This window comes from Chrysochloris asiatica, unplaced genomic scaffold, assembly GCF_000296735.1.
Source record: "Chrysochloris asiatica unplaced genomic scaffold, ChrAsi1.0 scaffold00099, whole genome shotgun sequence".
Classification (NCBI taxonomy): domain Eukaryota; kingdom Metazoa; phylum Chordata; class Mammalia; order Afrosoricida; family Chrysochloridae; genus Chrysochloris; species Chrysochloris asiatica.
The window spans coordinates 11,615,838-11,629,894 of record NW_006408617.1 but is presented as its reverse complement, the minus strand read 5'-3'; the positions used below and the strand labels follow the sequence as shown (position 1 = coordinate 11,629,894).

Below are 14,057 nucleotides of genomic sequence, written 5' to 3'. Positions count from 1 at the left end.
AGAAGAATTGATGCTTTTGAGTTATGGTGTTGGAGGAGAATATTGAAAGTGCCATGGGCTGCCAAAAGAGCAAATAGATCTGTGTTGGAAGAAGTGCAACCAGAGTGCTCCTCGGAGGCCAAGATGGCCAGACTTTGCCTCTCATACTTCAGACACATTGTCAGGAAGAACCAGTTGCTGGAGAAGGATATCATGTTTGGGAATGTGGAGGGTCAGAGAAAAAGAGGAAGACCCCCAGCAACATGGATTGACAAAATGGAGCATCAATGGGCTCAAGCATGGCAACAATTGTGAGGTTGGCCCAGGACTGGGCAGTGTTTCATTCTGTTGTGCTTAGGGTCACTATGAGTCGGTACCAACTCAATGGCACCTAACAACAACAACAACAACAACAACAACAACACATGCAAAGTTATTCTGACAAGTGATCCCATTTATAGCTAACAGTAACCCTGAAAGGCAATCATTATTATCCTATTTTACAGGCAGCAGTTGTAATTTGCTGTCCTTGTACTGCTTTCTTTCCTTTTGTTTTAATAAGTCCTTTTAGACCTTGTAACTATACTTAATGACATTCTCTCATTTGTTTAGCATTAAATAAAGACATTTTTAGTAAGTTTGTCAACTCATGCTTAAATATTTTTAGGGAAAAGCATGACAGTGCAATAAGACTGTGACCTAGATTAGCTCCTCTATAGACTGGCCCATGCAATGTTCCCCAAATTATAAATACTTAGCAACTTTTATTATCTTTTAATATTAAGTTGTCCTTTCTTTTCAATCTCTCATATTTTATAAACCAGGAAAGTTTCTTTCTCTGCATATCTACTACAGATTTTTACCCATTGCCTTATTCATGTAACAAACCGATTTAACAAATATTTATTGAGGCCTTATCATTTGTTCTCTGCTAGAGCTAAGGATGGAGTCCAGGTGTGGTGCTATAGGATAAGCAGTGAACTGCTAACCGCAGAGTTGACTCTTCAAACCCACCAGCTGCTCCTTGGAAACCCTATACAGGCTCACTATGGATCAGAACTGACTCGACAGCACTTAACATAAGAGGAGCTAAGGACAGCACTATGAACAAAAGAGGTCCAATCCCTGGTAAGGCTTCACATGGCACAACTCCAGGAACATATTTACATGGACTACAATGATTCTGACACTACAATGATTCTGACACAGAAGCTGCAGTCTGATAGAAACAGTACAAATTGTAGCACATCTACAGCTGTGTTACTGCTGTATTATTCTGATCTTAAAGCGAGAAAAATGATTAAACAACACATGAAGTACTAACTAACCACAGGAAAAAGAAAAGTTGATAAATTCAATTAATTTAAAATTAAAATTGACTTTTCATTAAGACACCACTTAAAAGACTGAAAAGTTAAGCCATAGAGTGGCAGAGGGTATTTGAAACACAAAAACCGAATGTGTTGAGAATTTCTACAAATCAATACAGAAAAGACAGCCATTCCAATAGAAAAATGGGCAAGAGATTTGAACAGGAACTCATAAATTAAAATATCAGATGACAAATAAATATGAAATCAATACTTAGGAAACTGATAATTCAAGGAGTCCTGGTAGCGTAGTGCTTACACTCTGTGGGAGAAAGATGAGGCTTTCTGCTCCAGTAAAGATTTACAGCCTTGGTCACCCTATACAAGGTCACTATGAGTTGGAACCAAGTCAACAGCAAGCCACCACCAATTAAACCATATTGACATTCATTACAGTGACTGCAATTTAAAAGACTGAAACATCAGATATTGGTGAGGATGTTGAGCAACTGACATTCTCAAATCGTGCTGGTGGAAGTATAAAATAGTTTAATCACTTTGGAAAGTAGTCGGTAGCTTCTTATAAAGTTAAACATATATCTACTCTATGGCACAGACATTACAGTTAAGAATAAATATATAAATATACAATTAAGAAATAAAACATATACTCAGAAAAAACTATGCAAAAATGTTTATGGTAGCTTTCCTTGTATTAGCCAAATACAATAAACAATACAAAGCAGATGAATGAGTAAGTAAACTGTGGTATATTCATACAAAGGGTTATTGTTGTTGTTGTTAGGTGCCATACTCAGCAACAAAAAGGAGTAAAGTCATCAGTATGAATCACAAAAACTTAATGCTAGGTAAATGAAACCCAACAGTAAATAAAGCCCATATGTATAATTCTATTTATAAGAAGTTCTATAATAACCTTAATGTAATGAGCTTGATTTTGTTCATTATAGAACTTCTTAGAAATAAAATTATACATATGGGCCTTTTTAATGTGAGGTAGGAAAGAGTAGATGGGAAATTACTCAGCTTCACCAAACCTTAAAATACTTAAAATCAGTGCATTTTATATAAACAATAGCCTTTTTCAATAGGACTCCTAGTGTGGTGCTTGCTGTAGGATAAACCCTGGACTACAAGCCACAAGGTCGGTGGTTCAAAGCCACCAACTGCTCTTTGGAAACCTATACAGGGTTGCTATGAGTTAGAACCGACTTCACAGCACTGAACAACAACGATGTTGAGTAAATAAAGTTTTAAAGTAAAATTTCTGAAAACTGGAAACAACCTAAATGTTGATCAACAGTAGAATGAATAAATTATAGTATATTTGTGCAATGCAATACTATACAGCAAATAAAATGAGCCGACATGGATTTTGTATCAAGTTTTTTTTTAAATAGGCAAAATTAATATGTGGTGTCAAAAGTCAGGTATGGGAGAATGAAAGGAAATGGGCGTGAGAGGGGACATTTTAGGATACTGATGATGTTATTTCTTGAAAGTTTGTTCACTACATTCATTTATTCATTGAGCCATTCATTATGATTTGTGTTTATACACATTTTACCTCAAGCAAAAGAGTTTTTTAAAAAAGTGAATAAATCTTCATCACTGATTATGAAACATTCCAAATTTATTAAAATAGGTTGTATTGACATATCTTCTACACGTATGAAGGAGAAACTATAAAGTTCATTTCACAACAGCATAAATGCCATAGTGGCACATGTTAGAAGGTCCGAGTGAAAATCAAATAATAATGGGAAGTATTGTTATCTTTTACAGGACATATGCATAAAGACATTTAGAACATGTCTTCTACAGAAATTAGGTAGAGTTCCCTAAGAAGAAGAAAAAGAAAGGATACTATATTAATGAGCCAATGTAGATAGAGAAAATGAAAGCTTGTAAGACATGTCGAATAAAGCATGAGATAAGGAGCTCTGGTAGTGTAGTGGTTACAAATTGGGCTGCAAGCCGCAAGGTCAGCAGTTCAAAACTACCAGCGGTTCCGTGGGAGAAAGATGAGGCAGTCTGCTCCCGTAAAGATTTACAGCCTCGGAAACCCTGTGTAGGATCGCTATGAGTTGGAACTGACTCCATGGCACCTAACAGCAGCAAGGATTTATGAAAGAATGTTTAGAGAATGACTCACACAGTAAGTTTCCTACTGTAAGGATTCCTGGGCAATGTCCCTGACCTTGTAGTCCATATATACTATCATACAGACTCAGGCAGTTAATCAAACATTATTTTGTAGTATAACTTGAAACAATCATTCATCTGTCAGTTTAGTATACTGTGGTGACTATATGTTGTTGTGATGCTGAAAGCTATGCCACCACCAGTATTTTAAATACCAGCATGGTCACATTTGGTGGACAGGTTTTAGGAGAGTTTCCAGGCTAAGACAGATTAGGAAGAAGCAGCAGACCACTTCTGAAGTTCAGGTTCGCCACTGAAAACCTTAGGAATAGCAGCAGAACCCAATCAAACATAGCACTGAAAGATCAGCTGCTCAAGATGGAAGGCACTCAAAATAAAACTAGGGAAGAGTTTTCTCCTCAAAGGACAGTTGGCCATAATGATGGATGATGGATGAAACTTTTGAGATATTCATTTGCTGATGATGCACAACTCAAAATTAGAAGAAACAACTGCAAATATCCATTAATGATTGGAACATGGAATACATGAGGTATGAATCTAGGAAAATTGGAAGTCGTCAAAAATTAAATGGAACACATTTGTATTTGCAATGAGTAAGTCATTGGTCTTGCAAAATTCTATCATGTGATCTCCAACATAATTTCTACCATCAAGGCCATATTTTCCAACTACTGATCCTTCCTCTTTTTTTCCAACTTTTGCAATCCAATCACCTATAATTATCAATGCATCTTGATGGCATGTTAGATCATGCTGAACATGTTCTACTCTTTCAGTTTTCTAACTCCAGGTTTTTGCACATTTCATTATAATATTTGACTTTGAAAATTGGAGTTCATGAAGGATTGTTATTGCTGCTGCTGTTAAGTGCCATTGAGTCCATTCTAACTCATTAAGACCTGTATAGAGTTTCCAAGGACAGCAGGTGGGATGGAATTGCTGACCTTGCAGTTAGCAGTCCAGTGCTGATCCTACAGCGATACACCAGGACTCTTCATGAGGGATATTGGTTTATAATTTACTTTTTAGACTTTGTCTTTTCAAGCTGCCTTTTGAAAATTTCTGTTCAGGTCTTTTATCTAATTTCTTCCATTTGCTGTAACATCTTTACACTAGAGCTCAAGTTTCAGAATCTCTTTTGACATTCATTTTAGTTTTTTTTTTCTTGCTTGCCGTCGTAATGACCTTTTGCTTACTTCCTCTATGATGTTCTTGATGTCATCCCATAACTCTTCTGGTCTTCAGTATTAATGGGTATTACAGAACAGTCAATTGTTCTCATGTGGAACCTGTACATAGTCCAAGAGGCAGTCATTCAAAGAAAACAAGGGGAACACTGAATGATTTAAAATCAGTAAAGGGTTGCATCTTTTCACCATATTTGTTCAATCTGTATGCTGAGCAAATAATCCAAGAAACTGAATTATATGAAAAGTATGCATCAGGACTGGAGGGAAACTCATTAACAAGCTGAGATATGCAAATGACATAACCTTGCTTGCTGGAGGAGAAGACTTGAAATGTTTACTGCTAATTAAAGACTATAATAGCCTTTGATATGGATTGCACCTCAAAGTAAAGAAAACAAAAATCCTTACAACCAGATCAATAAAAAACATGAGGAACGGAGAAAAGATTGAAGTTGTCACAAACTTCATTTTACTTGAATCTACAATCAAAGCTCATGGAAACAGCAGTCAAGAAATAAAATATACTGCACTAGGCAAATCTGTAGCAAAAGAACTCTTTAAAATGTTCAAGAGCAAAAATGTCAATGTGAAGGCTAAGGTGTGCCTGACACAGGCATGGTATTTTCAATAGCTTCATATGCATGTGGACGTTGGACACTGAATAAGGAAGACCTTAGAAGAACCAATGCATTTGAATCATGGTATTGGGAGAAGAATATTGAAAGTACTATGGACCGCCAGAAGAACAAACATACCTGTCTTGGAAAAAGTACAGCCAGAATGCTCCTTAGAAGCAAGGATAATGAGACTTTGGTTCTCATTCTTGGTACATATTATCAGGAGGGACCAGTTCCTGGAGAAAGACATCATGCTTGGTAAAACAGAGCATCAGCAAAAAAGGGGAAGACCACCAAAGAGATGGATTAACACAGTGCCAACAACAATGGGCTGAAATATTACAATTGTGAGAATGGTGTGTGGCCGGGCAGTGTTTTGTTCTGTTGTTCATAGGCTAGTTATGAGTCAGAACTGACTTGATGGCACCTAACAACAAGAAGAAGGAAACCTCTGTAATTATGCCTTCTATGTGCTTTGTTATATGAGGGTGAATCAAAAATTATCTGCACTCTGGCTGTAGAATTTATGTTAATCAACTTTTAGAAAAGATAAATACATCGTTTTTTGACATAAACTCCTTGTTTTTCAATACGCATTGCCCATCTGTCAACCAGTTTTTGTATTCCATTATTAAAAAATGTTTTAGGCTGAGCTATGAGCCACGAATGTACTGCTGTCTTCACTTCTTCATCAGAGGTGAATCTTCATGCTCAAAGAGCTGCTTTCAGGGGAACAGACAGATGAAAGTCTGATGGAGCAAGATCAGGACTATAGAGATGATGCTTTAACACCTCAAAATAAAGTTTTTGCAGAGAGTTAACAGTGTGGGTAGAGGTATGTGAACATGCATTGTTATACAAGATCACAATGTCATTGGATAGCAGTCTTCTGTGTTTAATTTGCAAAGTTTAGGCTTCAGGTTTTCAGTAAGTATGTCACTGTAATAAGCACTGTTGATTGTTGAACACCTTTCCTGATAGTGTTCCAATACTGGCCCATGAGAATCCCAGAAAACTGTAAGCATCATTTTCCAGCTGATGGTTGACTTTTCTTGGTCGGTGATTGAGGATGTTTTCATTTCATACTCTGCTGTTTACTCTCAGACTTGTAGCAATGAATACATGTCTCGACACCAGTTACAATATTTAAAAGAAACTTTTACCTTCCTTTGAGTATCAGTCCAAATTTTGTTTGCAGATGTCCAAATGCTATCTTTATGCTCTTCTGTTGTTTCAGTACCCATCTTGCACCAACTTTCCTAACTTAAGTCTGTCATTGACTATTTCATAGGCTGAACCATACTTGATTTGCAGATGATTTGCCACATAATCCAGTCATTCATCTATTCTACAGAATCATTTCACGTGCATGCTCAATGTTGTCATCAGCCTTGGACATGGATGGGCATTTCTATATAAACAGAAATGTTTAAGTTTTGGCTCACCCTTGCATATATGGATACCATATATATATCACAGAGATATTGCAGGTTTGGTTCCAGGCCACTGCAATAAAATGAATATCGCATTAGTAAATCACATTAATTTTTCAAGTTTTTATTATGAACTGGGTGAAGATTTACAGAGCAGATCATCAGTTTTTCATTCAGCAACTTGTACATGTTATGTGTCATCGCAAAGATTGTAATCCTACTTCCTCCATTTGTTTCTTGATTTCATCCCTCCTTCTTTCCTTACCTTTCTGAACTTTGCCCTTGGATAAATGCTGCCCTTTTGATCTCAAGTGGTTGATTATTCTAACATGTGCATACCTCATTAATGTTATAGCTCTCCTTATAAACCTACTTATTGTTTGTCTGAAAATTGGGCCATAGGGCTGAAAATCTGGAATTTAAAGGTGACCCTTTAAATTCCAGATTTAAAGGGTGACAGAGGATCATAATCTTCAGTATCTGAGCAGTAAGAGTAGTCTTTTTTGTGATTTTTTGTTTTGGTCCACATTTTCTCCCACTCTATCCAAGACTATCTAGTATGATCCCTTTCAGAGCAGTTGGTAGTGGTTGCTGGACACCATCTAGTTCTTCTGGTCTCAGGAGCATGGAGACTGATGTTCACAGGGTCCGTGAGTCCTTTGGACTGATAGTTCCCATGTGTCCTTGATTTTCATCACTCTTCATTCCTCTAAAAGGGAGAAACCAATAGTTGCACCTTACATAGCCACTCAAGAGCTTTAAAGACCCTACCTAGTCACTATTCACCAAAGAAACATGTAAAACATTGTCTTTGTGGACTGTGTTATGTTAATTGTCCTCAGTATCCTCTGAGACCGTGATCCTGAGTCCCCAGGCCCAGTGACTTATTTCTTCAAGGTGTTCAGTTGTACCTAAGAATTTGTCATATCTTTGCTGTGTGCAACACCACATTCATAGATATGTTTGCAGTAAAGGTGACCTTGTACAAATATCCTGTCAAATATCTATGTATTTGTAGGTGTACTCCCACTCTCTCTCCCACACCCATTTAATCTGTGTGTCTCTTTACACATCTACTCATAGATGACTATTGAATTTTATGATTTCACTGTGCATATACAGTTATGTTTATACCATATTACTAGTTGTTGCTGTTAAGTGCTGTCCAATCAGATCCGACATATAGTGACCCAGTATAGGATTTCCAAAGAGCGACTGGTGAGTTTGAATCACCAACCTTGTGATTCAAACCAAACTCGTGGTGCAGTGTTGATCCCACTATACTATAGTCATTTAACAAAAACAAACAAACAATATATATATATATATACTCCATTGTCTTTTTCAGAGACAGAGAATTAGCTGGTCAAATTTATGCTAAAGACCTTTATGTATACTTGACCAGAGGGGTTTCAGAGGCTACTATATAGTCAGCTAGTCTAAACTTATGTTAAATATGAACATTTTCCTAACAATACTCTGAAGCTACATCTCATTTGTCTCCCTTCTTAAAAAATTCATAGTCTTATTTTAAATAGCTAAAAAGTCTGTAATAAACCACAGAGTTTGCTAAGGGTCAGGTACTCTGGTTAACATGCATTCAAAATGGTGTGGCCAGTGGGAAAACAAGAATTGTAAAATATGAATGCAATCCTTACCAACATACATTGAGCCATTTTCTCCCCATAAAAAAAGCTAGTCCAAAAAGGCCTCATTCTATAAAGATTTATCATTTCCAAATCACAGTGAGAGGAACTTGAGTAGTAACATTAATTTTGCTTTCTATTATCTGCTTTAGAGATACCTTGCTAAAAATTGGTATCTGACACAACAGAACAACACTGGCAGAATGTAATATTGTAGTGACAATACTGAGGTTGATTGTTACAGACACATTAAACTTATTGAGTATTAAATGGTTACATCTTCATTCTTTATATAGAACATTGGTCCAATACAAAAATGGAGAACAGCACCTGGAAATGTATCTTACTCAATGTTCAGAGACAAAAGGGTTAACCATTCTTTCCATTGTTTTCTACAGATAAGTTCTTTTCCATACTGAAATCTGATGGCAATTAAATTCCCGAGTTCTTCCAAGCTACTGTATGAACAGGACGCTGAAGGACATTACTACGTAGCATACTGCAACGTGAGTACTCTTCTGGTCACCAATTCTGGCACATTTCCAAAATATACCCAACAATCCAGTGTTCTTCTGTCTAGGATGCTGGGTGACAATCATCTGGTATAGGCACAGGTACACATAAACATCAAGATCAGTCAACAAACTCTGAAAATTGAAGATGGCGGACATGGTGAGGCCAGCAAAGCCCCAGCCACCTCACTCTTCAGGGCCCAGGGTCTATACTGTAGTCTATTATGTGTGTAATAGCATTATGAAGAAGTTTGAAATAGTGTGAGAATTACCAAACTATGACCCAGAGCCATGAAGTGAGCACATGCTGTTGAAAAAATGATACTGATAGACTTGCTCAGACCATAGCATTGTCCAATCCTTCAATTTATAATAATTAAAAAAAAAAAGAATTCAGTATCTATGAAGAACAATAAAGCAATAAATAAAATAATGTATGTGGTAGCGTAGTGGTTACGAATCGGGCTGCGAACCTTAAGGTCAGCGGTTCGAAACTACCAGCCACTCCACGGGAGAAAGATGAGGCTTTCTACTCCCATAAAGATTTACACCCTCGGAAACCCTGTACAGGGTCGCTATGGGTCGGAACCGACTCGATGGCACTTAACAACAAACAACAACATGTCTATATATATGCAGCACGCACAAATGTGTATACACATATGCCTACACATACACCTATACATGCCTGTGCATTTACTCACATATACAGAGAGAGTCCTGGTGTGGCACTGTAGGATAAGAAAATGGACTGTGAACCACAAATCTTTGCTCTTGGATAAATGCTGCCCTTTTGATCTCAAATTGTTGATTATTCTAACGTTCAAATCCTCTAGCTGCTCCTCTGAAACTTTATACTGAGTTCCTATGAGTTGGAACCGATTCAATGACATATAACAACAACACCTTCTATATACATATATGCATATAAATATATATGTGGAGTCCCGGTGTGGTGCTGTGGGTTAATGCACTAGATTGCAAAGTGTGTTTGAACCACAAGGTTGGTGATTCAAGCTCACTAGCTGGCCCTTGGAAACCTTATACAGGGTCACTACCTGACTCGATTGGCACTTAAAACAACAAACAACAATATATATATATATAAAACCACATTCATAACAGTATCACAAGGTACTATTGTTGCAAAGTTACATATGTTCTAGCGTTCACTGAACCAATGGTACTAAAGGAAGAAATCCAAGCTGCACTGAAAGCATTGACAAAAAACAAACCTCCAGGAATTAATGAAATAGAAGTAGAATAGCTAGAAATCATTCAACAACCTGATACAGCAGTAAAAACACTCACTTGTCTGTACCCTTTTTTTTTTGTATACTTTTTGGTATCTTTATTTGTCTTGGTCAAGTTGGTGCTGACTTCACCCATCCTTAGTATTACCTTTCTTGTCACCAGAAATAGTGTGTTGGTGGTGGTGGTTATGTGCTGCCAAGTCGATTTTGACCCATAATGACCTTTTATAGGGTTTCCAGGGCTGCAAATCTTTTTAAGGGAACAGAAGGTCTCATCTTTCTCCCACAGAGTGGCTAGTGGATTCGAATTGCTGACCTTGCAGTTAATGGCCAACCACTCCAATCCCTGGTAACTATCAATAAAATGTTGCTTTCTGCATGTGTATATCTACTATTGTTTTTTTTTTTATTATTATAGTGGAACCATGTAATATGCATCCTTTGTGATTGATTGATTTTACTCAGTACAATGTACTCCAGGCTCATCTACATTACAAGAGATTTTGTGAACTTCTCATTATCACATTGTATGTGTATCTGTTGTTGAGCACTTAAGATTGATTCTATCTTTTTGATGTTGTGATTAATAAGGCCATTGACGTGTCCCTGCTCTTATCTCTCTGAGATAGATACCCAGAAGTTGGATGCTAGATCATAGGTATTTCTATTTCTAGCTTACTGAGGAAGAGTCACTCCGTTTTCCATAGTGGTTGTACTATTTCACAATTCTATCAGTAATGCATAACAATTCCAATCTCCACACAACCTCATCAGTATTTGTTGTTTTTATTTTATTTATTTATTTATTTATTTTGACCATTGTAATTTTTAATAGGGGTGAGATAGTATCTCCTTGTAGTTTTGCTGGTATCTCTAATGGCTAATGATCATGAGTGTCTTTTCATACTTGTTGGCTGCCTGAATGTCATCTTTGGTAAAGTGTCTGTTCATATCCTTAGCCATATTTTTTATTATTGGGGGATAGGTGTTTGCCTTTCTGTTGTTGAGATGTTGGAATTTTCTATATATTTTAGGGATTATACCCTTATCTGATATGTCATTGTCAAAGAATTTTTTCCCATCCATAGGTTCTCTTTATACTGTCTTGGTAAGGTCTTTCGATGAGCATAATTTTTAGGATGCCTCATTTATCTAATTTATCATCTGTCATTCATGAATTTTTACTTGTCATGGATAGGCTGTCAATGTCAAAAATTACATCCCCTAACCTTTGTCTCTGCTATCTTCCAGGAACTTTATGTTGTTGTTGTTAGGTGCCATTGAGACTCACAGCAACCCTAGGCACAGCAGAATGAGACACTGTCCGATCCTGGGCCAACCTTACTATTGTTGCCATGCTTGAGTCCATCGATGCTGCTACTTGGCCAATTCATCTCATTGGGAGCCTTCCTCTTTTTCTCTGACACTCCAACTTACCGAACATGATATCTTTCTCCAGCAACTGGTCCCTCCTGACAATATGTCCAAACTATGAGAGATGAAGTTTGGCCATCTTGGCCTTCAAGGAGCACTCTGGCTGCACTTCTTCCAACACGGATCTGTTGGTTCTTTTGGCAGCCCTTCAATATTCTCTTCCAACACCATAACTCTAAAGCTTCAATTCTTCTATGGTCTTCCTTATTCACTGTGCAGCTTTTGCATGCATATGAGGTTATTGAAAATACCATGGTTTGGGTCTGGCACACCTTAGTCTTCAAGCTGACATCTTTGCTCTTCAACACTTTAAAAAAGGTCTTGTGTAGCAGACTTGCCCAATGCAATACATCATTTGATTTCTTGACTGCTGCTTCCATGAGTGTTGATAGTTGATCCAAGAAGAATGAAGTCCTTGACAACTTCAATCTTTTCTCCGTTGATAAGAATGTTGTTTATTGGTCCAGAGGTTAGGATTTTTGTTTTCTTGACATTGAGATATAATCCATACCGAAGGCTGTGTTCTTTGATCTTCATCAGTAAATGTTTTAAGTCCTCTTCACTTTCAACAAGCAAGGTTGTATTATCTGCATATCACAAGTTGTTAATGAATCTTCCTCTAATCCTGATGCCATGTTTTTCTTCATATAACCCAGCTTCTTGGATTACTTGCTCAGCATACAGGTTGAATTAGTATGGTGAAAGAGTACAACCTTTTTTAATTTTAAACCATTCAGTGTTTCCATGTTCCGTTTGAACAGCTGCCTCTTGGTCCAGGTACAGATTCCTCATGAGTACAATTAAGTGTTCTAAAATACTCATACTTCGCAATGTTGTCCATAGCTTGTCATGATCCACACAATAGAAAGCCTTTGTGTAGTCAATAAAGCATAGGTAAACATCTTTCTGATACTCTCTGTTTTCAGCCAAGATCCATCGGACATCAGCAATGATATCCCTCATTCCACAGCCTCTTCTGAATCTGTCTTGAACATCTGGAAGTTCTCTGTCAATGTATGCTTGCAGCCATTTCTGTATTACCTTTAGTAAAACTTCACTCACATGGGATATCATAGAGATTGCGCGATGAATTCTGCATTCCATTGGGTCACCTCTCTTTGGAATGGGCACAAATATGGATCTCTTCCAATCAGTCAGCCAGCTAGTTGTCGTCCAAATTTCTTGGCAGAGATGAATGAGTGCCTCCTGTGCCACCTCAGGAGCTTAATTACAGCGTTTGTTTTTGAATTTTTTCATTGTACTTTGAGTGATAATGTACCGAGCAGATTGGTTTTCCATTCAACAATTCATACCCATTTTGTTTTGTGACATTGATTTCAATTCCCATAATGTAACAGTGCTCTTTCCACTTGCTCCCATTCCTTCACTTAAACTCATCTTTAGGGGTCTCTTACATCACCACTCCTGTGAGTAAAAGTAAGCGACACAGGTGACTTAAAAGAGGGAAACAAAAAAAAAAAAGCGAAGTCAAACTAAAGTTCAGTGGAGTCGAGTCAATTATGAGGAGCAGTTGGTGAGTTTGAACCGCTAACCTTGTGGCTAGCAGTCCAGTGCTTATTATAAAGTGCCACATCAGAAAATGGGCACGTGAATAGCAATGGAGATAAAGGAGAGTGGAGAAAGTTACACTTTGGGAGAGACTTGGGAGACAGGTGACATAAAGAGCCATAAAACAAAGTGACAGTGACTTTCAGCCTCAGTTTCATCATCTCTCTCTCTCTCTCATCACTTTTTTCATCCCATTCTTTGACAACCTGCAGGTACACAACTTGTTGTTATGTGCCGTGGAGTCGATTCCGACTCATAGCGACCCTGTACAGGGTTTCCGAGGCTGTAAATCTTTACGGGAGCAGAAAGCCTCATCTTTCTCCCGCGGAGCAGCGCACACAACTAAAAGAGGATAATAGCTAGGTGAGGCTGAGAGGCCCTGCCCCAGAGCTGTGATCCTGGCGAGTTCCGCCCTTGGTACAGACACCCTTTGAAAAGAGGAGGCATCAGGGTAGCAAGCGGAACCCAATCGCTGGGCTGAGGTTGCAACTCGACGCGGGAACGCAGGGCAATGGACGCTTACGCTTGTGCGCGGCGGCGTTTCCGTCCCCACCGGAGGCATCGGCTGCCTTCGGAAGTGTTGGATCTTGTATCAGCTTCACTCTTGAGCCACTTCTGGTCCCTCTCCTTGGGGTCTGAGGGCGGCGCAAGAAACATTGGAGGCGGGACAGGGGTAGCACCATCTGACTGTGGACCAGGGAGTGAGGAAGACAGCAAAGGTCCGAACCAGGTGCATCGAGTGTTCCCTCGGATCAAGACCATCACCCTAATCTAACACTGACCTGCGGATCGGGAACCGTGGCGGTCTGCAGGGGGTAAACAAGATTTTGAAGAAAGAGATTTAATCAGCTCTGCAGAACCATTGCTGTTACACCCTGCCACCACACACACAAAATTAAAAAAAAAAAAAAAAAAAAAAAACAG

General features: G+C 38.2%; 1 pseudogene; it reads right to left on the bottom strand.

Moving 5' to 3' along the window:
* Positions 1-8,820: 8,820 nt before the first annotated feature.
* LOC102810875 lies at positions 8,821-9,036 on the bottom strand (annotated as a pseudogene).
* Between the last annotated feature and the right edge of the window lie 5,021 nt (positions 9,037-14,057).